Below are 27,833 nucleotides of genomic sequence, written 5' to 3'. Positions count from 1 at the left end.
CAAATGTACAAAACATGACAAAGTACAGAACAAGAGTTATAAATTGGAAAGACACCAAGAGACAAACAAAAACATAGATGTTTTTTATCTGTTTAAAAAAAAGTTGAACTCGCTTTTTGCTTGAGGAACCACGACATAGCTCTATACAGTTGAAGTCGGAAGTTTACATACACTTAAGTTGGAGTCATTAAAACTAGTTTTCAACCACTCTACAAATTTCTTGTTCACAAACTATAGTTTAGGCAAGTTGGTTAGGACATCTACTTCATGCATGACACAAGTAATTCTTCCAACAATTGTTTACAGAAAGATTATTTCACATAATTCACTGTATCACAATTCCAGTGGGTCAGAAATGTACATACACTAAGTTGACTGTGCCTTTAAACAGCTTGGAAAATTCCATAAAATAATGTCATGGCTTTAGAAGCTTCTGATAGGCTAATTGACATAATTTGAGTCATTTGGATGTTTACCTGTGGATGTATTTCAAGGCCTACCTTCAGACTCATCTTTGCTTGACATCATGGGAAAATTAAAAGAAATCAGCCAAGACCTCAGAAAAGAAATTGCAGACATTCAAAAGTCTGGTTCATCCTTGGGAGCAATTTCCAAATGCCTGAAGGTACCACGTTCATCTATACAAACAATAGTACGCAAGTATAAACACCATGGGACCACACAGCTGTCACACCTCTCAGGAAGGAGACGCGTTCTGTCTCTTAGAGATGAACGTACTTTGGTGCGAAAAGTACAAATCAATCCCAGAACAACAGCAAAGGACCTTGTGAAGATGTTGGAGGAGACAGGTACAAAAGTATCTATATCCACAGTAAAACGAGTCCTATATCAACATAACCTAAAATGCCGCTCAGCAAGGAGGAAGCCACTGGTCCAAAACCACCATAAAAAAGCCAGACTACGGTTTGCAACTGCACATGGGGTCAAAGATCGAAACAAAAATAGAACTGTTTGGCCATAATGACCATCATTATGTTTGGAGGAAAAAGGGGGAGGCTTGCAAGCCAAAGAACACCATCCCAACCATGAAGCACAGAGGTGGCAGCATCATGTTGTGGGGGTGCTTTGCTGCAGGAGGGACTGGTGCACTTCACAAAATGGAAGGCATCATGAGGATGGAAAATGATGTGGCTATATTGGTCGCAAATGGGTCTTCCAAATGGACAATAACCCCATGCAAACTTCCAAAGTTGTGGAAAAATAGCTTAAGGACAACAAAGTCAAGGTACTGGAGTGGCCATCCGAAAGCCCTGACCTCATTTGCATAGAACATTTGTGAGCAGAACTGAAAACGTGTGTGCGAGAAAGGAGAACTACAAACCTGACTCAGTTACTCCACCTCTGACAGGAAAAATGGGCCAAAATTCACCCACCTTATTGTGGGAAGCTTGTGGAAGGCTTCCCAAAATGTTTGACCCAAGTTAAACAATTTAAAGGCAATGCTACTGTCACGACTTCCGCCGAAGTTGGCTCTCCTGCCCGTTCAGGCGGTGCTCGGCGGTCGTCGTCACCGTCCTACTAGCCACTACCGATCCCTTTTTCGTGTATCTGTTGGTTTTGTCTGATTGGTTTCCCCTGTGTGTTGTTTAGTTAATTAGTGTCTGTATTTAATGTAGTTTGTCCCGCCCTTGTTTTGTGCAGGATTGTTTATTTTGTCATTCATTTTGTCTGTCAGTGTTTTGTGTTTCTTATTCTCCGGTTAGTCTGTTATCCTGTGTTGGATAATTTCACCCTGTGTGTGTTTGGGTTGACCGTGTTTATTTTGTTCACCGGAGAATAAAACTTTATATCGCTATCTGCTCTCTGCGCCTGATTCCACCCACCTTGATTAGACATGACAGCTACCAAATACTAATTGAGTGTATGTAAAATTCTGACCCATTTGGAATGTGATGAAATAAATAAAAGCTGAAATAAATAATTTTCTCTACTATTATTCTGACATTTCACATTCTTAAAATAAAGTGGTGATCCTAACTGACTTAAGACAGGGAATTTATACTACGATTAAATGTCAGGAATTGTGAAAAGCTGAGTTTAAATGTATTTGGCTAAGGTTTATGTAAACTTACGACTTAAACTGTATACAGGTAAGAGACTAGCTACAGTTTCAGATATTTTATAATTTTGGAAGAAAGTTGCTTATATTGCAAGTTAAATCATACTGTTAGCTAGCTGTCATTAGATGACAGGGTCGCTAACTGCCATTGTTATCTCAGAATGCCATTTCACAAATAGCTAAATAGCGAACATTGAAACTATATGCTTAACTTTAGCTAGCTATGACAATCCAGTTGTATTGCTAGAACTCTATGGTTTGGGATTATGGTTAATCGCTAGTTAGCTAGCTCCAGGTATAAACAAAAGACACCAAGATAAAGCTGATTTTTAGCTAGCTAGCTGACGTTAGAATGCTGGCTTGCTAGCTAACATTACGTTTATGATCTGTGTGTAGTAATGATAATTATGTCAAATGCCATTTCACGTTGCTATTATAGCCTATTGTTAGCTTGCTAACTTTCTAAATTTGAACCTATTTGGTTAACTCCTAGCTCGCTATGAGAATCGGTTTGTATTGCTAGTACTGGGATTATGGACTGGGATTATGGTTCATTGTCTAAACTAAAGACTCCACTTCTCCAGATGTGTTATCATTTTAACTTCCAGTTTCCAAGATTACGTTTCTGTTTGCAGTGCTGCTGCTCTGCACATTTGTTAGCTAAGTGAATTTGTTAGGTACGTGAAATTTACCTGATAATGACGCATTAAAAAATGATATTACGTTTTACATTACATTTTCTTTTCATTAACTTATATTATTGTTATTTTGTTGTTTGCAGGTGCACTATCCATCTGACCCAATGCAGCCAGGTCCCATCTACTTTTTCACTCTTCAAAATTTGGCTTGTTCTGTGTCTGCTGTGCAGGAATACCACAACTTACTTGCCTAGTTAAATAAAGGTCTAAATCATATAAAATACGCATCAGCAAACACCATTAACGAAGTCACTGAAACCCACTTCTTCGGGATAGGGGGCAGTATTTTCACGTCCGGATGAAAATTATTCCCAAAGTAAACTGCCTGTTCCTCAGGCCCAGAAGCTAGGATATGCATATGCATAGTGGTTTTGGATAGAAAACACTAAAGTTTCTAAAACTGTTCAAATAAAGTATAACAGAACTGATTTGGCAGGCGAAACCCCAAGCACAATCCATCCAGGGAAATTTTGTTTTTAGGTCATTGTGTTTTCCAATACTTTTCTATGGGTATCCTGATTTATTAGGGCCCAGATCGCAGTTCCTATGGCTTCCACTAGATGTGTGTCTTTAGAAATTGGTCGATGTTTTTCTTTTGAGAAATGAAGAAGTAATGCTGTTTTTTGTACGTGTCACTCTTTGTACGTGTCACTTCTTCGTTATTGGAAAGTGTTTTTCCCGTCTTAAATTTGATTGATTATTTCATTTTAGGATACCTGAGCTTGGATTTGGAATGTTGTTTGAAATGTTTGGACCAGGTTTTCAGGTAATTTATTAGATATTTTGTAGTCATGTTGGAACCGGTGTATTTCTGAATCAAACACGCTAAATAAATTGTCATTTTGGGGATACAAAGAAGGAATTTATCGAAGAAAACTACCATTCATTTAGTCAATGAGGCATTTGAGATTGCAAAATGATAAAGATCTTCAAAGGTAAGGCATTTATTATATGGCTATTTCTGACTTTTGTGTCGCATCTGCCTGGTTGAAAAATGATTTTCATGTGTATGTTTGAGGGGGCTGTCCTCAGATAATCGCATGGTTTGCTTTCGCCGTAAAGCATTTTAAAAATTTGATAGAGCGGCTGGATTAACAGGAAGTTAAGCTTTATTTTGATGTATTACACTTATATTTTCGTGAATGTTGAATATTTATATTTCTGTAGTTTAAATTTGGCGCTCTGCAATGTCACTGGATGTTGTCAAATCAATCCCGCAAATGGGATTCGAGCGGGATTTGCACTTACGGGATCCCTTAAACCGAGGCTGGCAAAGAAGAGAGCAGCACGTCTAAATATATGCATATTTTTGGTACCATTTGAATGGAAACACTGAAGTTTGTGGATATGTGAAAGGAATGTAGGAGAAAATAACACAATAGATCTGGTAAAAGATAAAAAAACATCTGTTCTGTTGTATTTTTTTGTACCATCCTCTATGAAATACAAGACAAAGGCCATAATTTATTCTTCCAGCCCAGGTGTAATTTAGTTAATTTTGGCCACTAGATTGCAGCAGTGTATGTGCAAAGTTATAGACTGTTCCAATGAGCCATTGCATTTCTGTTAAAAATGTTGTATCATGACTGCCCAAATATGCATAATTTGTTTATTAATGAGTTCTCATGTTCAAAATGGTGCACTCTCCTCAAACAATAGCATGGTATTATTTCCATGTAATAGCAACTGTAAATTGGACAGTTCAAATCAAATCAAAGTGAATTTGTCACGTGCACTGAATAGAACAGGTGTAGACATTACAGTGAAATGCTTACTTACAGGCTCTAACCAATAGTGCAAAAAGGTATTAGTTGAACAATAGGTAAGTAAAGAAATAAAACAGTAAAAAGACAGTGAAAAATAACAGTAGCAAGGCTATAAACAGTATCGAGGCTATAAAATTAGCGAGGCTACGTACAGACACCACTTAGTCAAGCTGATTGAGGTAGAATGTTATTGTAGATATTGTTAAATTGACTATGCATATATGATGAACAGAGAGTAGCAGTAGCGTAAAAGAGGGGTTGGTGGGTGGTGGGTGGCGGGACACAATGCAGATAGCCACGTCAGCCAATGTGCGGGAGCACTGGTTGGTTGGGCCAATTGAGGTAGTATGTATATGAATGTATAGTTAAAGTGACTATGCATATATGATAAACAGAGAGCAGCAGCAGCGTAAAAGAGGGGTTGGGGAGGAGGGGGGCACACAATACGAATAGTCTGGGTAGCCATTTGATTACCTGTTCAGGAGTCTTATGTCTTGGGGGTAAAAACTGTTGAGAAGCATTTTTTGTCCTAGACTTGGCACTCCAAAACCGCTTGCCATGCGATAGTAGAGAGAACAGTCTATGACAATATTTAGGGCCTTCCTCTGACACCACCTGGTGTAGAGGTTCTGGATGGCAGGCAGCTTAGCCCCAGTGATGTACTGGGCAGTACGCACTACCCTCTGTAGTGCCTTGTGGTCAGAGGCTGAGCAATTGCCGTACCAGGCAGTGATGGAACAAGTCAGAATGCTCTCGATGTTGCAGCTGTAGAACCTTTTGAGAATCTCAGGACCCATGCCAAAACTTTTTAGTTTCCTGAGGGGGAATAGGCTGTGTCGTAACCTCTTCACAACTGTCTTGGTGTGTTTGGACCATTCTAGTTTGTTGTTGATGTGGAATCCAAGGAACTTGAAGCACTCAACCTGCTACACTACAGCTCCGTCGATCAGAATGGGGGCATGCTCGGTCTTCCTTTTCCTGTAGTCCACAATAATCTCCTTAGTCTTGGTTACGTTGAGGGATAGGTTGTTATTCTGGCACCTTCAGGCCAGGTCTCTGACCTCCTCCCTATAGGCTGTCTCGTCGTTGTCAGTGATCAGGCCTACCATATTTGTGTTGTCTGCAAACTTAATGATGGTTTTGGAGTCTTGCCTGGCCATGCAGTCGTGGGTGAACAGGGAATACAGGAGGGCACTGAGCATGCACCCCTGGGGAGCTCTAGTGTTGAGGATCAGCGTGGTAGATGTGTTGCTACCTACTCTCACCACCTGGGGTTGGCCCGACAGGAAGTCCAGGATCCAGTTGCAGAGGGAGGTGTTTGGTCCCAGGATCCTTATTTTAGTGATGAGCTTTGAGGGTACTATGGTGTTGAATGCTGAGCTTTAGTCAATGAATAGCATTCTCACATAAGTGCTCCTTTTGTGCAGGTGGGAAAGGGCAGTGTGGAATGTAACAGAGATGGCGTCATCTGTGGATCTGTTTGGACGGTATGCAAATTGCAGTGGGTCTAGGGTTTCTGCTTGAAACATGTTGGTATTACAGACTTAATCAGGGACAAAATGTCAGTGAAGACACCTGCCAGTTGGTCAGCACATGCCCGGAGCACACGTCCTGGTAATCCGTCTGGCTCCGCAGCCTTGTGTATGTTGACCTGTTGGAAGATCTTACTCACGTCGGCTACGGAGAGCGTGGTCACACAGTCATCCGGAACAGCTGATGCTCTCATGCATGCCTCAGTGATGCTTGCCTCGAAGCGAACATAGAAGTGATTTAGCTCGTCAAGTAGGCTCGTGTCACTGGGCAGCTCGCGGCTGTGCTTCCCTTCGTTGTCTGTAACAGTTTGCAAGTCCTGCCACATAAGACTGGCTTTGGAGCCAGTGTAGTATGATTCAATCGTAGCCCTGTATTTACGCTGTACCTGTTTTATGGTTTGTTGCAGGGCATAGCAGCTTCTGCTTGGGGTATGTACGTACAGTCACTGTGGGGACAACAATGCACTTATTGATAAAGCTAGTGACTCCTCAATGCCATTGGAAGAATCCCGGAATATGTTCCAGTCTGTGATAGCAAAACAGTCCTGTAGTTTCGCTTCTGCTTCATCTGACCACTTTTTTATAGACCGAGTCACTTGTGCTTCCTGCTTTAATTTTTGGTTGTAACCAGGAATCAGGAGGATAGATTTGTGGTTGGATTTACCAAATGGAAGATGAGGGAGAGCATTGTACGCATCTCTGTGTGTGGAGTGCAGTTGATATAGATTTTTTCCCCTCTTGTTGCACATTTAACATGTTGATAGAAATGAGGTAGAACTGATTTAAGATTCCCTGCATTAAAGTCTCCGGCCACTAGGAGCGCTGTCTCTGGGTGAGTGGTTTCCTGTTTGCTTATTTCCTTATACAGTGTGGTCTTAGAGTGTGGTCTTAGTGCCAGCATCTGTCTGTGGTGGTAAATAAACAGCCACGAAAAGTATAGCTGAAAACTCTTGTTGTGTGGCCTGCAATTTATCATAATATACTCTACTTCAGGCGAGCAAAATCGAGAGACTTCCTTAGATTTTTTGCATCAGCTGTTGTTTACAAATATGCACGCCCCCCCCTCATGATCATAACTCGTATAATTTATTGTCCAATGATTCCACGTTGGCGATTAGTATTGACAGTAATGGCAGCTTTCCCACTCGCCTTCTGCGGGTTCTCTCGAGGCATCCGGCTCTCTGTCCTCTGTACCTGCGTCACTTCCACTTGCAAATAACAGTGATGTCAACCCTGTCGGGTGTTTGGAGAATGTCCTGTGCGTCGTGCTTGTTGTAGAAAAAATCTTTGTCTAATCCGAGGTGAGTGACCGCTGTCCTGATACCCAGAAGCTCTTTTTTTACGGAAACATTATGTACAAAATAAGTTTCAAATATTGCCAAAAAAAACACATAACAACACAATTGGTTGGGCACCCGTAAAACTGTTGCGATTGCTTCCGGCGCCATTTTGCAGCAGTTAGATTAACAAGAATTTAAGCTTTCTGCCAATATCAGATATGTCTATATCCTGGGATATGTCCTTGTTACTTACAATCTCATGCTAATCACATTAGCCTATGTTAGCTCATCCGTACCATGGACAGGACACCAATCCCGAAGAAGCTTCTTTGTGACAGGGGGGCAGTATTGAGTAGCTTGGATGAATAAGTTGTCCAGAGTAAACTGCCGGCTACTCAGGCCCAGTTGCTAATATATGCATATTATTAGTAGATTTGGATAGTCGTAAAGCCTTTTTGAAATCAGACACTGTGGCTGGATTTACAGTTTATCTTTAAAAATTAAAATGCTTGTATGTTTGTGGAATATTAATTATGGGATTTATGTTGTTTTGAATTTGGCACCCTGCAATTTCACTGGCTGTTGGCGAGGTGGGATGCTACCGTCCCACATATCCCAGAGAGGTTAACCCTTGCAAGGCTATTAGCCCAGACGGCATCACTAGCCGCATCCTCAGATCATGAGCAGACCAGCTTGCTGGTGTGTTTCTGGACATATTCTCTTTACTGTCCCTAGTAAAGGATCATATCACCTCCACCTTACCTGTCACCCTAGACCCACTTCGATTTGCTTACCAACACAATAGGTCCACTGACATTGCAATCGCCATAACAGTGCACACGACCCTATCCCATCTCGACAAGAGGAATACCTATGTATGTAAGAATGCTGTTCATTGACTATAGCTCAGCATTGAACACTAAAGTTTTTAAGTTCCTCGCCGTACACATCAGGGACAAACTGAAATGGTATACCTTCGCGGACATTGTAGTGAAGAAGGTGCAACAGCGCCTCAGGAGGCAGAAGAAATTTGGTTTCTCACCTAAAACCCTCACAAACCTTTACAGATGCACAATTGAGAGCATCCTGTCTGGCTGTATCCCCGTCTGGTACGGCATCTGCACCAACAACCGCAAGGCTCTCCAGAGGGTGGTGTGGTCTGCACAATGCATCAACGGGGGCAAACTTCCTGCCCTCCAGAACACCTACAGCACCCGATGTCACAGGAAGGCCAAAGACCCGAGCCACTGCCTGTTTCCCCCGCTACCATCCAGAAGGTGAGGTCAGTACAGGTGCATCAAAGCTGGGACCGAGAGACTGAAAAACAGCTTCTATATCAAGGCCATCAGAATGTTAATCATCCATCACTAACACCGAGAGGCTGCTGCCTACATACAGACTTGAAATCATTGCCCATTTAATAAAGGTATCACTAGTCACTTTAATAATGCCACTTAAATAATGTTTACATATCTTGTATTACTCATCTCATATGTATACAATGTATTTTATACCATCTATTGCATCTTGTGGGTATTAGGTAGTTTTTTGGAATTGTTAGATTACATGTTAGATATTGCTGCACTGTCGGAACTAGAACCACAAGCATTTCGCTACACTCGAAATAACATCTGCTAACCATGTGTATGTGACCAATAAAACGTAATTTGATTTGAAATAAACATCACTTTCTTTTATAGTTTTTACTAGCGCCATGCTGCAGTTGTTGCCAGCATAAACTAGCTAGCTGGGAGGGCTCTTCTGGACGACTGACTGAACCAAATCCATTCGTCTCCACTTGACTCTCAGCTGTGCAACATGCGTCATCAATTTCGGCACCAGGTGTTTCCATACAGCGTCTCCCAACAGGAAACTCTCGGGACTCGTGGAAGAAATTGTCCGCAGGTTCACAAGATACTCACACACAAAGTGAGAATCACCATGGTTTTGGTCAATGAGGGGAAAGTTCAAAACCTTTTCCTGTGTGTGTGATCTCTGTTTATTTACAGTGACCTCAAGCTGAGTGCCTCTGTTGGGGCTAAATGTCAGATTTATGTGATTCAGCTCTGAGATCACACACACACATACAGAAAGACATGGAGAACCAGTTCTGGAGTTGCAAGGCATTGAGCCAGAAAGCAGACACCACTGACCCTCCCCTACATTTTCCTCCCTGTTTTCTCGTTCTCTCGTCTGTTTCCCCCTCCCTCCCTCATCCCTGAGTCCCTCCTGTCATCCAAGGGGCAGAGTTACGGCACTTACAGATCAATTACCCGAAGGAAGTAGGGAGAGAGGGAGGATGGAGGGATGGCGAAAGAGGAAAATGGGAGGTCAAGGCCTGTAGAACAGGCCGTATTTATGGGCCCCCACCTCATTCATTACAGCCCCATTCAATCAAATGGAGTGGGTGACTGCACTGTGGCGGCTCTTCACTGACTGGCTGATACAGGGAGGTCACATGGACAGAGAGCGAGACAGAGAGAGAGAGAGGCTACTGGGCAGAGAGGCCAGAGCCATCAGTCACTCTCACCATGAACTTTAATGCATTATGAATTGTACCGTGAATATCACACCGTCTCGTTGTAATGGTGGTGGTGCGGATGTTGGTGTGTGTGTGCGTGCATGTGTGTTCAAGTTTGTTTATTTGTCATATACAAAGGGAAAAGGCTATGCCTAGTCAGTTGTACAACTGAATGCATTCAACTGAAATGTGTCTTCCTCATTTCACCCTTCTGAAAGTATGTAGACCCCTTCCCTTTGTTATGTTACAGCCTTATTCTAAAATTCATTAAATTATGTTTCCCCCCCATCAATCTATACACAATATCCCATAACGCAAAGCAAAAACTTTTTTTAAACTTCTGCATTTATATTAAAAATAAAAACAGAAATACCTTATTTACATAAGTATTGAGACCCCTTTTCTATGAGACTCGAAATTGAGCTCAGGTGCATCCTGTTTCCATTGATAATCCTTGAAGTTTTTACAACTTGATTGGAGTCCGTCTGTGGTAAATTCAATTGATTGGACATTATCTGTCAATGTAAGGTCCCACAGTTGACAGTGCATGTCAGAGCAAAAACCAATCCATGAGGTCAAAGGAATTGTCTGTAGAGCTCCAAGACAGGATTGTGTCAAAGGCATAGATCTGGGGAAGGGTATCAAAACATTTCTGCATGATTGAAGGTCCCCAAGAACACAGTGGCCCCCATCATTCATGAATGGAAGAAGTTTGGGACCACCAAGACTCTTCCAAGAGCTGTCCACCTGGCCAAACTGAGCAATCGGGGGAGAAGGGCCTTGGTCAGAGAGATCCAGAGTTCCTCTGTAGACATGGGAGAACCTTCCAGAAAGACAAACATCTCTGCAGCGCTCCACCAATCAGGCCTTTATGGTAGTGTGGCCAGAGGGAAGCCACTCCTCAGTAAAAGGAAATACGACAGCCCGCTTGGACTTTGCCAAAAGGCACCTAAAGCACTCTCATTGAAAAACATGATTCTCTGGTCTGATTAAACCAAGATTGAACTTTTGGGCCTGAATGCCAATCGTCACTCCTGGAGGAAACCTGGCACCTCCCTATGGTGAAGCATGGTAGTGGCAGCATGATGCTGTGGGTATGTTTTTCAGCGGCAGGGAATGGAAGATTAGTCAGGGTTGAGGGAAAGATGATTGGAGCGAACTACAGAGAGAGCCTTGATGAAAACCTGCTCCAGAGCTCTCAGGACCCCAGACTGGGGCGAAGGTTCAACAGGACAACAATCCTAACCACACAGCCAAGGCAACGCAGGATTGGCTTCAGGATAAGTCTCTGAATGTCCTTGAGTGGCCGAGCCCAGACTTGAACCCGATCAAACATCTCTGGAGAGACCTGAAAATAGCTGTGCAGCGACTCTCCCCATTGAACCTGACAGAGCTTGAGAGGATCTGCAGAGAAGAATGGGAGAAACTCCCCAAGCTTGTAGCGTCATACCCAAGAATACTTGAGGCATGTAATCGCTGGCAAAGGTGTTTCAACAAAGTGCTGAGTAAAGGGTCTGAATATGTGTGCAAATGTGATATTTCAGTTTTTTTATATATATAGATTGGCAAAAATGTCTAAACCAGTTTTTGCTTTGTCATTATGTAGTATGATGAGGGGAAAAAACAATTTAATCAAATTCAGAATAAGGCCATAACCTAACAACTTGTGAAAAAAGTCAAAGGGTCTGAAAACCTTCTGAATGCACTGTACACATGATATACATGGAGTACACAGGGCAAGGAAATGCTTATTGGCAGGCTCAGCACTCAACAATACAACAACAATAGGAAAGTAAATATGTGAATAAAAAAGTAATAACAATAAAAGCTTAATTAAGACAAATATAGTGTAAGGGGAAAGGGGACAAGGGTGTAATGGGTGTAATGGGTGGAGAGAATGGAAAGAGGTTGTAGGTAGATAAGGAGTGAGAGGACGGGGAGTGTTGAGGCGATAGGAGAACGTACAGACAGTAAAGACATCTCCAGATCCGTAGCGGCTCCTGTTACACTGTATGACATTCCCAATGTCAGCCGCGCTCCATCACCCCCACTATTTTGGGAGACCGAGCAGCGAAATCTGGGATATTTATTGCTTACTAATTTAATTCTGCCAAAGAGTTTATGACTGACGAAACATGAGTCATGGGAAAAGAGAAAAATGAAAATGTGAACCCAAGGGATGGAAAAGTCATTAAACAGGAGTGGTGGCCAGACATAAACACAGGGAAAGTGCTTGGGTGGCCGCAGTAAAACATTAGAGGACAGGCCAACCACGTGAACGTTTATATTTGTACTTTCATGAGCAATGTGTATGTGTTCTGAGTGCCTGTGCGCATGCATGTGTGCTTGTGTGTGTGTGTGTGTGCACATGCAGGTGTGTGGGTGTACGCATTTACATACGTGTTGGAAGCAGCTCCGGACACTGGGTTCGATGTTGCTCCCTCCAAAGGCGGCGACCTCTCCTAGTTGCCGTGGTATCTGGATAGCGTCATGGAGCAACAGACCCAGCTGTCTCTGGTCACACTTATCCCCTGACGATGCCACCTGACTGAACAGGTCTGGAAGAAAGAAAGAAAGTGTTTGATCTAGGAGACTACACAAATACAGTTTCTCATCCAAGAGTCCACTGTCACTTTTTATCAGCGTGTTGTGTGAGTCAGTGTGTTATGTGAGTGTGTGTATTAATAGCTTCATGTGGGTAGTCATCACCAAGAGCTCCGGAAGGAGGAGGTATAGTAGAAGAGTCCTGTCAGAATACAACCCAAAATAATCAACAGTCTTTCTCTCGCTCTCTCCCTCTGTCTCCCCTCGCTCTCTTCCTTTCCCTTCCTCCCGCTGTCTCTATCACAGGAGAGCAATCAATTTCCCAACAACCCCTGCCCTGAGCGGAGAGGAAGGGGCATCTGCCCGTTGTTAAAAGGGATGACAGAGTTCTAGACGTACACACCTAATGTTTTTTCTTCTTTAAGTTGTAAAACAAAACAAAACCAAATTGAAAGCAAGAGCTCAGTTGATTCTTTTCAGAGCTCTGTCTGCATTGTTACTCATCGATAGGACAAACAAGGAGAGAGAAAGAAAGAGAGAGACAGGGAGAGAGAGATGAGGGATGAAGGGAGAGTGAGATGAAGAGCGAGAGATGGAGAGCTAGTGAGAAGAGAAGAAAATACAGGGATGCAGTAGACAGCGAGAACGTTGGAGAGAGAGAAATACAGTAGAGACTAGAGAAAGGCGACAGAGAGTAGAATGGAGAGATGTGGCTCTTCTATCTATCTGTTCTGCCTGGCCATGTATTTGATCTCTGTGTGAGACCCTGCCTTGATGTCAACTCTCATTATGTGGAATGGTAATGTCGCTTCTACCATAGCGTGTGTGTATGTCTGCATGTGCACAAACCAGTCTTGATGTCAGCTTGCATTAGGTTAAGTAATTATGGATCTTCTTCGTTAGTGCACGGCCTGAGCCGAACATACTTATTCATGAGCAGCCATGTGTTTGAGCTACATAAGCCTTCATAGCCACTACGTAGGACATCATTGTGAACGACCTCAAAATCACATGAGCCCCAGGCTTACTTAATATTTCCACTCTGAAGGACAAAACGAGGACACAAAAACGGGTGAACAACAGAGCACACTCCCCCAGTGCACCGGCCATATCCCTAATCCCCCTGCAATAAAAAAAATAATACTAAACTAGTGGGAGGTCTAATTAGACGGGCCATTCACTGGCATCCTCTGCCACGGGCTCTGCCACGGGTCCAGCCGCTCGGCACCCTGGGTAACTGAGCTGGGATTACAGCCTGGCAGAGGGCATTATGGGATACACTGGCACGGAGAACACTGCAATGCTCACCACAGGGCTGTTCTCAATTCACCTCAGTGCGTGTGTGTCAAAGTGAGTGATAAAGTTGACTTCACTTTGTGTGTGTTTGAGTGTTTCTGGGTGTGTTATGTGTGTGAAAGATGTTTTGTGTGATGGTTGGTACTTACATTTGTATTTCTCCTCCAGATGGCCCTTGGAGAGCGAGAGCAATCCTATCTTCATGGACAGGACACGAATCTTCCCACTGCGTCCACTACAGAGTGAGGGAACACACATTCACAAGAAGTAAAATAAAATAAATACAAATTCTACAAGGGGCGTGTGTGTGTTTAATACATGAAAATAATGTGTGTGTCGACGTACGTGTCATAGACATTTAGCAGCCAGTTGAGACACATGTCGACACAAAGCGGAACATTGACGAGGTCCTTGTGCTGCTGCTCCAGCCCGTCATAAATGGATGTCAGACAGTTGATCACATCAGGCACTGTCAGCAGCTGGGCATTCTGGGTAAGCTTATGTTGTTCAAAGGTGCTCTGGGCCACCTTCAGGTCCAACAGGTCCACTGGATGGAGGGAGGGATTTCCCAAAGTTGTTTACTAAGACCAATCAATTACAACTAAAGTGCATTAGAAAATGGTGAAAAACAGTGGAAACTGCCACTGCAAATTACAGATGGCTGGAATGTCACAACAATGCCGTAGACAGGATATGAGGTGGCTGTAGACATTGGTGTGACACCAGGGTGGCAGGCCAACCAATTTATGTTACAGCTACTGCAGCCCATGCCTCAGAGTTAATCTAAATTAGCCATTTAACCTTTTACGACTAGGGGGCAGTATTTTAATTTGTGGATAAAACACTTTCCCGTTTCAAACGGGATATTTTGTCACAACAAGATGCTCGACTATGCAAAAATGAAAAGACTCTGACGTTTCGAAAACTGCAAAGATATTGTCTGTGAGTGCAACAGAACTAATGTTACAGGCTAAACCCAGATAAAAATCCAATCAGGAAGTGCCACATTTTTTGAAACCACTTCATGCCAATGACTCCTTATATGGCTGTTAATGGGCTACGAATGAGCTTACGCTTTCTACGTATTCCCCAAGGTGTCTACAGCATTCTGACGTCTTTTTACGCATTTATGTTGAAGAATAGCTGTAAGGGACCACATTGAGCAAGTGGTCACATGATGGCTCCTGCAGAAAATCTTGCTTAAAGTACTGAGGTAGCCATTTTTCCAATCGCTTCTTATGAGAAACCAATTGTCCCGACGAATATATTATCGAATAGATATGTGAAAAACACCTTGAGGATTGATTCTAAACAACGTTTGCCATGTTTCTGTCGATATTATGGAGCTAATTTGGAAAAAAGTTTGGCGTTTTTAGTGACCGCATTTTCCGGTTGATTTCTCAGGGGAATATTGGTGTCTGAGTGTGTGGGAGACACACACACAAATACACATGTCTCACAGTGGGGGTCCATGGAGGAAAAACAAAACACCTGCTACCGGGAAGGGGTTTGAGGAAAATATACCAACTCGTTCCCTCTCTCTCATCCCCTCTCTCTTACTCTCGTTCCCTTCTTTCCTCACTCACTGTACGTTTCAGAGCTCACATTAAGCCAGAGTAATAACTAATACATACAGATCCTGTGTCTATGCCTCAGGCTTTGACTTGTAATCTAATGGGTGAAATTGAATCGGAACGCCTCTGGTCCAAATCACTCAGTTGTACTAGGAGCTCTCAACTCATCATCACAAGCAAATAGAGGCAAAGTATTAGAATGCAATATGAGATGAACCCAAAGTGCCTGAATCATCTAAAATCATTAACACACACACTGCTCCATGCATAGAACAACAAGACGCTGAACACACACCCACACACCAACACTCTGTCACCTACTCTCAGCACAACAAGCACCTACCCATCCTCACCCACCCACAGCACGACAGAAAGCAGACAGCGAAATAGGAAAGTAAAGCAGTGAAGTTTGGGGTATTAGTTGGAGCGCTCTTAATAACATAAACACCTGGGTAATTATGGTAGAGAGCCTGGCTCAGTCCCATCAGCAAGGTACAGACAGTACCCAGAGGAACAGGTGATCATATCTCTGCACTGCCACACACCAACAGGGAACAACTAACACAATGATAGCTATAGCCAGCTGGTTATTGTAGAAGACAATATGATCCCTTCTAGAATGAAACAAACAAGGGCACAGGTGGATTCTCAGCTAAACAAAATGATGTACACACACACACAGGCACACACAAACTCAATCACATATCTACGCACACACCTGCAAAGTGGGATGGACATACTTCAAAATTAGCCCCTCCATGTCAGACTAGAGCCAAACGGTTTGGCAGTAGATCAGGTCATTAAGGCATCTGATATGCCTTGCACCTGGATTATGATGTGAATAGGTGAGGAGGGAGAAGATTCTGATGGCACAGGAATCTCTACAGCCTGAGGACATTTAGCTGAGGTGTGTGTAAGTATATAGAAAAAGACACTTACAGCATAGTGCTTTCTGTAGCCTGCGGATTTTCATGGCTGTTCTGTAAGCAGAAAATCTCACGTTGTTTAGGTCGGCTAAAAAAGAGAGAGAGAAAGATAGAAAGAGAGAAACCAGAGGGAGGAAATACATCATACAGAATGTATAATAGCGATCTGACACATGGGCATAAAATAACTGGAAAGGCGGGGAGACATGAAATAATTATGTCAAACTGAAAACCTGTTGAAAAAATGTGCTGTAGTGTAATTTATATGTGGTCACACAGGGATGGCTGGAAATTAATGGTAATTGGGTTAGTAAGTCCTCTCTTGGAGGAGTGGAGTCCTATTTGTTGAGTGTTGGCCCTCAGGAAATGTTCCCAGAGTTTCACAGCTTATTACTGATCCATCTGCTCATTAAAGAACAGTCACACTCGCCACCGCAATGGCATGACTACATGCATTTGGATGTTACAGTCAGTGTGAGTGGGAGAATGTGAGTGTGTGTGCATGTGTGTATGTGTGAGAGAGAGGGCGAGTGAGATAGGGAGAAAGAAAAGGTGAGAGAGAGAGAACTTTGGAGCTACTCCATGGTGTAAAATGTGTGTGAGGTGAATGTGATTTTTTGGTGATTATTTATATATTCATTTATTTCACCTTTATTTAACCAGGTAGGCCACTTGAGAACAAGTTATCATTTACAACTGCGACCTGGCCAAGATAAAGCAAAGCAGTGCGACAAAAACAACGACACAGAGTTACACATGAGATAAACAGACGTAGACAATAACACAATAGAAAAAGCTATGTACAGTGTGTGCAAATGTAGTAAGGTTAGGGAGGTAAGGCAATAAATAGGCCGTAGAGGTGAAATAATTACTATTTAGCATTAACACTGGAGTGGAAGATGTGCAGATGATGATGTGCAAGTAGAGATACTGGGATGCAAAAGAGCAAAACAATAAACATGAGCATGAGGTTGTTGGGTGTGCTACTTACAGATGGGGTGTGTACAGGTACAGTGATAGGTAAGCTGCTCTGACAGCTGATGCTTAAAGTTAGTGAGGGAGATCTAAGTCTCCAGCTTCAGGGATTTTTTGCAATTCATTCCAATCATTGGCAACAGAGAACTGGAAGGAAAGGCGGCCAAAGGAGATGTTGGCTTAGGTGGTGACCAGTGAAATATACCTGCTGGAGCGTGTGCTACGGGTGAGTGTTGCTATGGTGACCAGTGAATGGTGACCAGTGAGCTGAGATAAGGTGACGATTTACCTAGCAAAGACTTATAGATGACCTGGAGCTAGTGGGTTTGGTGACGAATATTTAGCAAGGGCCAGCCAACGAGAGCATACAGGTCACAGTGGTGTGTAGTATATGGGGCTTTGGTGACAAACCGGATGGCACTACATCCCGTTTGCTGAGTAGAGTGTTGGAGGCTATTTTGTAAATGACATTGCCGAAGTCAAGGATCAGTAGGATAGTCAGTTTTACGAGGGTACGATTGGCAGCATGAGTGAAGGACGCATTGTTGCAAAATAGGAAGCCGATTCTAGATTTAATTTAGGATTGGAGATGCTTAGCTACTTCGATATAGGGGGCGCTCTTTTAATTTTTGTATAAAAAAACGTTCCCGTTTTAAACAAGATATTTTGTCACGAAAATATGCTCGACTACGCATATAATTGACAGCTTTGGAAAGAAAACACTCTGACGTTTCCAAAACTGCAAGATATTATCTGTGAGTGCCACAGAACTGATGCTACAGGCGAAACCAAGATGAAATTTCAAACAGGAAATGGCCCAGATTTTGATGGCGCTGTGTTCCAATGTCTCCTTATATGGTTGTGAATGCGCCAGGAATGAGCCTACACATTCTGTCGTTTCCCCAAGGTGTCTGCAGCATTGTGACGTATTTGTAGGCATATCATTGGAAGATTGACCATAAGAGACTACATTTACCAGGTGCCCGCTTGGTGTCCTCCGTCGAAATTATTGCGTAATCTCCAGCTGCGTGCATTTTACCATTTGCTTCAGAGGAGAAAGTCAACTGCCACGAATAATTTATCATCGAATAGATATGTGAAAAACACCTTGAGGATTGATTCTAAACAACGTTTGCCATGTTTCTGTCGATATTATGGAGTTAATTTGGAAAAAAGTTTGGCGTTGTAATGACTGAATTTTCTGTTTTTTTTCTTAGCCAAACGTGATGAACAAAACAGAGCGATTTCTCCTACACATATAATCTTTTTGGAAAAACTGAACATTTGCTATCTAACTGAGTCTCCTCATTGAAAACATCTGAAATTCTTCAAAGGTAAATTATTTTATTTGAATGCTTTTCTTGTTTTTGTGAAAATGTTGCCTGCTGAATGCTGGGCTTAATGCTATGCTAGCTCTTACACAAATGCTTGTGTAGCTATGGTTCAAAAGCATAATTTGAAAATCTGAGATGACGGTGTTGTTAACAAAAGGCTAAGCTTGTGAGTGAATATATTTCTTTAATTTCATTTGCGATTTTCATGAATAGTTAACGTTGCGTTATGCTAATGAGCTTGAGGCTATGATTACGCTCCCGGATACGGGATTGCTCGACGTAAGAAGTTAATGTCAGTCTGGAAGGAGAGTTTACAGTCTAACCAGACATCTAGGTATTTGTAGATGTTCACATATTCTAAGTCAGAACCGTCCAGAGTAGTGATGCTGGATGAGCGGGCAGGTGTGGGCAGCAATTGATTGAAGAGCATGCACTTAGTTAATAATAATAATAGTAATAATAATAATAATAGCATTTAAAGAGCAGTTGGAGGCCGCGGAAGGAGTGTCATCTGGCATTGAAGCTTGTTTGGAGGTTTGTTAACACAGTGTCCAAGGAAGGGCCAGATGTATACAGAATGGTGTTGTCTGTGTAGAGGTGGATCAGAGATTCATCAGCAGCAAGAGCGGCATCATTGATATATACAGAGAAAAGAGTCGGCCCGAGAATTGAACCCTGTGGCACACCCATGGAGGTGGCACACCCATTGAACCCTGTGGCACACCCTGTGGCACACCCATGGACAACAGGTCCTCCAATTTGACACACTGAACTCTATCTGAGAAGCAGTTGGTGAACAAGGCTAGGCATTCCTTTGAGAAACCAAGGCTATTGAGTCTGCCGATAAGAATGAGGTGACTGACAGAAGAGAGAAGGAGACGGGAGAACAGTTAGTTTTCGTTTAGTCAAAACCCCTCGTGCTCTACAGTTCCCGGCACCCCAGTGCGCATGTACATTTCATATTAGGTGTAGTAACGTAACACTGCTGTAATGCATTACTGCTTAGTAACCGCACAGTAACTAATATAAGCAGATGTAGATTCCAGATACTACACTCCTCCCCCATAGTGTTTAACTCCGAGAGAACAAGGTAAATATGTTAGGTAACTACTAATGCAATATCTGAACAATGCATTCTTAAAAATATTTCAACTACTGGGTTGAAGCAGACTTTTCAGAGCCCAGCACAAATCCAGGGAATTATTCTGCCCCGAAGATGGAGTTTGTGTCCTAATAACTAACCCAGGTAATGTCCATTTTCTTTCCTTTTATCGAGGACATATTAAAATGTTTGTTTTACTGTCTGTTACCTCCTTAACCAGCTCGACTCACAGGCCAAGCTTTTGAGGTGCCCTTCGCTGTCGAATAGGATATCTCCTCCTGGGTTTCCTGTGGTGGGCCAGGTTCGGGTGGAAGGTCAGGCTCTGTCTCTCCCATACGTCCACAGTCGTTATTGTTCTTGTTCTCTCGGCATGTCTCTGCTGGGGCGACCAATTTGGACTTGGTAAGTCAAAGGTCCTCTGCGTTGCAAGATCACACCTGAGTTCCACAGGCGCTTAGGGTGTCTGAAATCACGTACCATCACCCTCTCTTCCTCTTTGAATTCTCGGACAGTCTGAGTGTCTGTCATGAGCTTTCTTCTGCTGTAGCTGGTGTTTTGCCACAGTGCTTGACAAGTCTGGTTTCAACAATGTCAGGCGGGTACGTGGTTGGCGTTTCAGAAACAGTTCAGCTGGTGTACACTCCGTTACTGTGTGTGGGGTGTTACGGTAAGTAAACAAGAACCGGGGAAGCCTTTGGTGGGTGGGCACAGACTGAACCTCGAGTCTAGTCCAGGCCTTCTTAAAGGTTTGCACGGCTCTTTCCGCTGCTCCGTTTGATTGCGGATGGTAAGGTTGCGACAGGTTGTGCCTTACTCCGTTGTTCTTGAGAAACATTTCAAAATCGTTTGACATGAACGGAGGGCCATTGTCCGATACGAGCTCCTTGACTAGTCCTAAAGGATGCAAACAGGTGTCTGAGAAGATTTATGGTCTTCTCAGCTGTGGTCAGTTGAGTAGGGAACACTTTCATCCACTTGAAATGGACATCGACGACAACAAGGAAATGTTGCTTGTCAATTTCAGCGTAATCCACATGGATGCGTTCCCAAGGTGTAGCAGCCCAGGACCATGGATGAAGAGGTGCAGCAGCAGGCTTGTTGCGAACAGCTTCACAAGGTGAGCAGTGGCCTACATGCTGTTGAATGTCCTGATCCAGTCCAGGCCACCACAGATAACTGCGAGCGAGTGCTTTCATTCGAGTGATCCCTGGATGTCCCTCATGCAGGTCAGATAGCAGTCTTCTCTGGAATTTGTGAGGTACCACCACCCTTGATCCCTACAGAACACACCCTTGATCAGTGGACAACTGGTCTTTCTTGTCGATGAATGGACGAAGATTATCGTCATTTACGAAGGTTGGCCAACCGCCTAATGTTAAGTCCAAGACTTTGGAAAGCACTGGGTATTTCCTTGTTTCCTCTGCTATGTCAGAAGCAGATATGGGCAGTTCATCACTGAGAGAGATCTGGACGACTGCTCTATCATCTTCACTGTCAGAGTCCCTATTGCACAGTAGTCTCGATAGTGCATCGGCATTTGCGTGATCACTGGATAGTCTGTACTCAATCTCGTAGACGTAGGCTAACAATATCAGAGCCCAACGTTGCATTCAAGTGCAGCAAGGGTTGGTATAGCTGATTTTGGTCCAAGGATGGCCAACAGAGGCTTGTGATCTGTCAGCAGTTGGAACTTCCTTCCGTAGAGGTATTTGTGAAACTTCTTCACTCCGAATATTATGCTCAGAGCTTCCTTCTTAATTTGAGCATAATTTTTCTCATTTGGTGACAGAGTCCGTGATGCGAATGCAATAGGGTGTTTCTCACCTGACGATAGAACATGTGAGATGACGGCTCCTACTCCGTATGGAGATGCATCACACGTGAGTCTCAGCTTCATCTCTGTGTTATAGTATGCAAGCCACTTGCTCTTTAGCAGACGCTGTTTTCAAGTCTTGAATGCTTCTTCGCATTGTGGGGACCAATTCCACTTTGTATCGGCCTGCAGCAGTTAGTGAAGCGGATGCAACAATGTGGACAAGTTTGCCACAAACTTTCCGTAATAGTTCAGGAGCCCCAAAAATGACCTCAGTTCTGAGATATATTTGTGGGTGCTGGTTCAACTTGATCTTTTGTAGCCAGTTTCTGCCTAACAAGGCTGATTTTTCTCCTTTAACAATGACAAGCAGTAGCGTCCACTCCTTCCCCTCATACCGGACTGGTACCTGGATCTGCCCTAACACAGGAATAGTGTCACAAGTGTATGAAGAAAGGCGGATGGACGCGGGCTGAAGAGGGGACTCTTTCAGTTTTTCTTTGTAGAGTCATACGCTCCGGTGTCCAGCTGCATTTTTACTGGTTTTCCCGCTAACTCCATGTTGAGATAGATTCCATCTTTTAGTTGTTGAGCTGTGTACACTGTGAACAGTTCCACTACTGTTTCAGTTGTACCTTCCTCTTCTTGTGCTGCGTCTGACACTTTGTGCGCTCTTGCTGTGTGTTTCGAGGCTTTACACACTCTCTGTAAATGTCCAACCTTTCCACACTTTTCATTTTGGAATCGACATTCACTGTGATGATGATTAGCTCCCCCACATCTGTAGCAACTTGGCTTAAACCTTTGAGATGTGGGCTGCTTTGTTCTTGTGTAACCTTGTGAGGACGGGACTGAAAAAAGTGTGACTTTTGTGAGCTTTTTTCACCATGTGCATCACTGACCTTGTGAACACCTTTCTGACATTCTGCATGTCCCGGTAGCTCAATAGTATCCCTGTGGGCAAGCTCGAGTCCAAGGGCTATATCACAGGCTTTCTTAAAGGTCAGGTCCTTCTCTGACAGGAGCCTTCTGTGATATGCTTCACCTGTGCGACCACATACAAACTTGTCTCGGAGAGCATCATCAAGAAATTGTGCAAACTCACATGTACTTGCCAGCCTTTTCAAAGCAAGGATGTAGTCAGCCACGGTTTCCCCTTGACTCTGGTGACGTTGGTAAAATCTGAAATGTTCTCCAATGAGAATTGGCTTAGGCTTGAAATACCTTGAAAGAGTTTCAGTCAGTTCTGCATAGTTCAACTCCACTGCTTTCATTGGTTTAATGAGACCTTTCAGCCATCCATACTCAGTTGGACCCAAAACACTGAGAAATACGTCTGCTTTCTTTCCATCTTTGATTTCATTTGCAGCCAGCTAACGCTCAAAACACTGCAAATGGGAATCAAAATCCTCTTTTGTAGCCTCAAACTCTGGTACTCGACCAATGGTTGCCATTTTCACAGTTAATTGTTCAGTTTCCTTATTCCTTGTGTTCCTTAATTTTCATCTAATTCTTCACTTCAGAAGTTTCTGCAATTACTTCATTCACTGCACTCATTTGTAATAATGTACACACCGAGTTACGTTCCTTCTTCCTTTTTTTTGACAATATTTCTCTTCTCTGGCCAGATCAATGAAAACGGCTACACAGTAATGTCTTTTATCTATGGCGGTTATGGTATCCTTTAGGACCTTGAGCGTGGCTGAGGTGCACCCATGACCAGCTCGGAATCTAGATTGCATAGTGGAGAAGATATGTTAGGATTCCAAACAGTTGATGATCTGTTTGTTATCTTGGCTTTCAAAGACTTTAGAAAGGCAGGGCAGGGCAGGATGGATATAGGTATGTAACAGTTTGGGTCTAGAGTGTCTCCCCCTTTGAGGAGGGGGATAACTGTGGCAGCTTTCCAATCTTTAGGGATCTCAGATGATATGAAAGAGAGGTTGAACAGACTAGTAATAGGGGTTGCAACAATTTTGGCAGATCATTTTAGAAAGAGCGGGTCCGGATTGTCTAGATTTGTCTAGATTGTCTAGATTTTGCAGCACTTTCAAAACATCAGCTATCTGAATTTGGGTGAAGGAGAAGTTGCGGGATATCGCTTGGGCAAGTTACTGCGGCGGGTGCAGAGCTGTTGGCAGGGGTACAGGTAGCCAGGTGGAAAGCATAGCCAGCCGTAGTATATTGCTTATTGAAATTCTCAATTATTGTAGATTTATCGGTGGTGATTGTGTCACCTAGCTTCAGTGCAGTGGGCAGCTGGGAGGAGGGTCTCTTGTTCTCCATGGACTTTACAGTATCCCAAAACATCTTGGAGTTACAGCTACAGGATGCAAATTTCTGTTTGAAAAAGCTAGCCTTAGCTTCCCTAACTGACTATGTATATTGGTTTCAGACTTCCCTGAAAAGTTGCATAATGCGGGGGATATTCGATGCTAACGCAGTACGCCACAGGATGTTTTTGTGCTGGTCAAGGGCAGTCAGGTCTGGAGTGAACCAAGGGCTATATCTGTTCTTAGTTCAACATTTTTTGAATGGGGTATGCTTATTTAAGATTGTTAGGGATACTCTTTTAAAGAACAACCAGGCATCCTCTTCTGACGGGATGAGGTCAATATCCTTCCAGGATACAGGTGCCAGGTCGATTAGAAAGGCCTAATTGCTGAAGTGTTTTTGGAAGCGCTTGACAGTGGTGAGGGGTGGTCGTTTGACCGCAGGCCCATTACGGAAGCAGGCGATGAGGCATTGATGGCTGAGATCCTGGTTGAAGACAGCAGAGGTGTATTTAGTGGGCAAGTTGGTCAGGATGATATCTATGAGGGTGCCCATGTTTACAGATTTAGGGTTGTACCTGGTAGTTTTCTTGATAATTTGTGTGAGATTGAGGGCATCTTGCTTAGATTGTAGGACGGCCGGGGTGCTAAACATATCCCAGTTTAGAACACCTAACAGTACGAACTCTGAAGATAGATGGGGGGCAATCAATTCACGTATGGTGTCCAGGGCACAGTTGGGAGCTGAGGGGGGTGGGGGGGGGGTCTATAACAAGCGGCAAAAGTAAGAGACATTTCTGGAAAGATGGATTTTTAAAAGTAGAAGCTCAAACCGTTTGGGCACAGACCTGAATAGTATGACAGAACTCTGCAGGCTATCTCTGCAGTAGATTGCAACTCTGACTTCTTTGGCAGTTCTATCTTGATGGAACATGTTGTAGTTGGGGATAGAAATCTCAGAATTTTTGCTGGCCTTCCTAAGCTAGGATTCAGACATGGCAAGGACATAAGGATTGGCGGAGCGTGCTAAAGCAGTGAATAAAACAAATTTAGGGAGGAGGCTTCTGATGTTAGGATGCATGAAACCAAGGCTTTTACGGTTACAGAATTCAACAAATGAGAGCGCCTGGGGAATCGGTGTGATGCTGGGGGCTACAGGACCTGGGTTAACCTCTACATCACCAGGGGAACAGAGGAGGAATAGGAAAGGGTACGGCTAAAGGCTATAAGAACTGGTCGCTTAGTGCGTTGGGAACAGTGAATAAAAGGGGCAGATTTCTGGGCGTGGTAGAATAGATTCAGTGCATAATGTGGAGACAAGAGTATGGTAGGAAGTGAGTACAGTGATGGTAAACCTAGGCAATGAGTAACGATGAGAGAGCTTACATCTCTGGAGACACCACCTAAGCCAGGTAAGGTCTCCCCATGTGTGGGGTGTGTGACAAAATAGCTATCTCAGGCATGTTGAGCTGGTCTAGTGGGTCTACAGTGAAAGAAAACAATAACTAACCGAAACAGCAGAAGACAAGGAATATTAACATTAGAGAGAGGCATGTGTAGCCGGGTGATCATATGGTCCAATAAACAGCAATTGGTGAGTCCGGAAGCTGTTCGGTAGTCGCTACTATGCTAGGCGAGTAGGAGGCACGGTGTTCAGAAGGTTAGCGGGCCGGGGCTAGCAGATGGGTCTTTGGTGACATCGCAATGGAAATACCTGTTGAAACCGAATCGGACGACCAGTCGTGATGGTTCGGCGGGGCTCCATGTCGGCAATAAAGGGTCCAGGCCCTTTGGCAAAAGAGGTATTGTAGCCCACAAATTAGCGGGTATACCTCTTTTGCGAGCCTAGAGATGGGTTGAGGCTTGGTCAAGACTACCTGGTGCTTGCGTCGGGACAGAGGCGTTAGTCAGCGGTAGCCACTCTGTTGCAGCTCGCTTGCTGCGATGATCCGTTGTAATCGCCCAGATCTTGCGGCAGGAATTTGGTGATGTGGTGGAGAAAAGCTGTCCGATATTCTCTGGGTTGATATCGCGCTGTGCAGACTGGCAGGTATTGACCAAGCTAAAGCTGACTGGTGTCCGATCTGAAGGTGAAGACCGCTAGCCGTGGCTAACAGTGACTACTAGCGATTAGCTAGTTAGCTGGCTAGCTTCTGATGGAGGTTCCAGTGATAACGTATAAAAATAGCAGATCCGTACCACATTGGGTGAGGCAGGTGGCAGGAAAGTATATTTAGATCGTAGCTTGATATATTAAGATTAAAATATATGAAAAAAATGAGACTGGACAAGACAAACCCACGTCCGACTGCTACGCTATCTTGGATTGAAAGTTTATGAGTGGAGGAGAGTCTATGTGTGTGCATGCATTTCTGGTTGTGTATGTGTTCCATACCAAGCGATTGGTAGAGCTCTGTCATCTTTGGATGGTCCCAGCAGGTAGTCTGAGTCTGGTGGCTGGAAAACAACAGGGGATAACGATAAGGCTTTTGTCACACACACACACACACACACACACACACACACACACACACACACACACACACACACACACACACACACATACATTGCTCTGTGCAATCACTGTCTAGACTGCCTTCTCTACCTGTTGTCTTATCGGCTTAAAGATAGAGGCCCATGTACACAAATCAGAAACGCGGTTTTGATTGTGATTACCAAAGCATACAAATTATCCAGGACGCCTTCAGAGTGATGCACAAGGAGACACAGACAATCACACCTCTCTCATCTCCACATGCCCACTCTCAATATGGTATGGTAAATCAACAAAAATAAACAACATTTGAACTAAAAACGCAAACAAAAAAAACAAAAAAACAGATCTGATCAAGGAGAGAGAGTCGTGTTGAGTCTAGTACTCCAGACGACAACATTGATAAGCAGGAGTGGGGTTTGTGTCAGTCTGTCTGCTGCACTGCTTCATGTGATCAGAGAACTGATAAAAATTGGAGGTATTCCGCTTCGGAAAAAAATACCTGCCTGTACCCACACTGGTATCAAGGGACTGTAATGATTTAACGTTTTAAAAAGAAGTCGTGGGTTTAAAATTAGATGTCTATTCTGTTGTGAGAACACCAGTGTCTCTGTGATTAGGTTATTGTGGGTGAGACTGTCTCCACAGAGAGAGAGACAGAGAGAGTTGGAAAGAGAGAGAGCGAGAGTGAGAGACAGAGAGAGAGTGAGAAAAGACAGGGTAGCTAGTGAAGTGCTGACAGTAGAACACAGGGGAGACTGACGACAGAAGCCGTCAGCAGGTGTTCATCCCTATTCATCATGCTCTGAAATGGCTGACACTTTCACACCTTCCTCCACACACACACACACGTCTTGCACTGCAAATATCACTGGAGCACCGCTCAGAGTGTCTTTTGCAGCTGTCCTACACTCGTCAGGGCCTGATTCAATCACGGTTGAGTGGATATTATTGTGTCCCAGTGAGAATTTGGACACTAAGCAGTCAGAAATGGACAGTTTGAGCATTCAGCCCCGGTTGTGGCATTAACATGTACACACACACATGCATGAACACGAGCACATGCACGCACACAGCAAAACTCGAACAGCTTGAGGATTCGGCCGCAGTTGTGGCATAAACATGTACACACACATGCATGCACACGAGCACATGCACGCACACAACAAAACTCATGTCAACAGCAGTCGGAGTAATTACAATAAATGTTGCAATTCCAATAAGTGTCAAGGAGTCACATCAAAGAGAAGCCAGCCTTATCCCCAAAGATGAAACATGGGGAGTTGATTGATCTGGCAACCCGCCTGTGTCTTGCCACGATGTATTCAGACCAAAGCAGCGGAATGACAAACACAGAATGAAGGACACTGTCTCAATCAACAAATGGACTACCCCAGCTGCCTACTACCTCCTCTGGATCTGGATTGGAAATTTCAGGACTGTCGTCATGGAATTAACCGACAAGAGTTGTCAGGTTCTAACCCTCTCCCTTTGCCATCCGTCTCCATGTATCCTCAGAAACTCCCAAGTTTAAGATTACCTGCAGTAACCTTTACAAGGACAAAGCTGTGACGTATGTACACATGTTAAAGCTTGAAGAATACAAGGATCACACAGATGTTCAG

The 27,833-nt window shown here is 43.6% G+C and overlaps 1 pseudogene; it reads right to left on the bottom strand.

Annotated features, from left to right (window-relative positions):
* LOC135505509 (utrophin-like) overlaps positions 1-27,833 on the bottom strand; it is a 224,123-nt pseudogene that overhangs the window by 44,503 nt on the left and 151,787 nt on the right.

This window comes from Oncorhynchus masou, chromosome 19, assembly GCF_036934945.1.
Source record: "Oncorhynchus masou masou isolate Uvic2021 chromosome 19, UVic_Omas_1.1, whole genome shotgun sequence".
Lineage (NCBI taxonomy): Eukaryota > Metazoa > Chordata > Actinopteri > Salmoniformes > Salmonidae > Oncorhynchus > Oncorhynchus masou.
The sequence above is the reverse complement of the archived record's forward strand: the minus strand, read 5'-3'. Positions and strand labels throughout refer to the sequence as shown.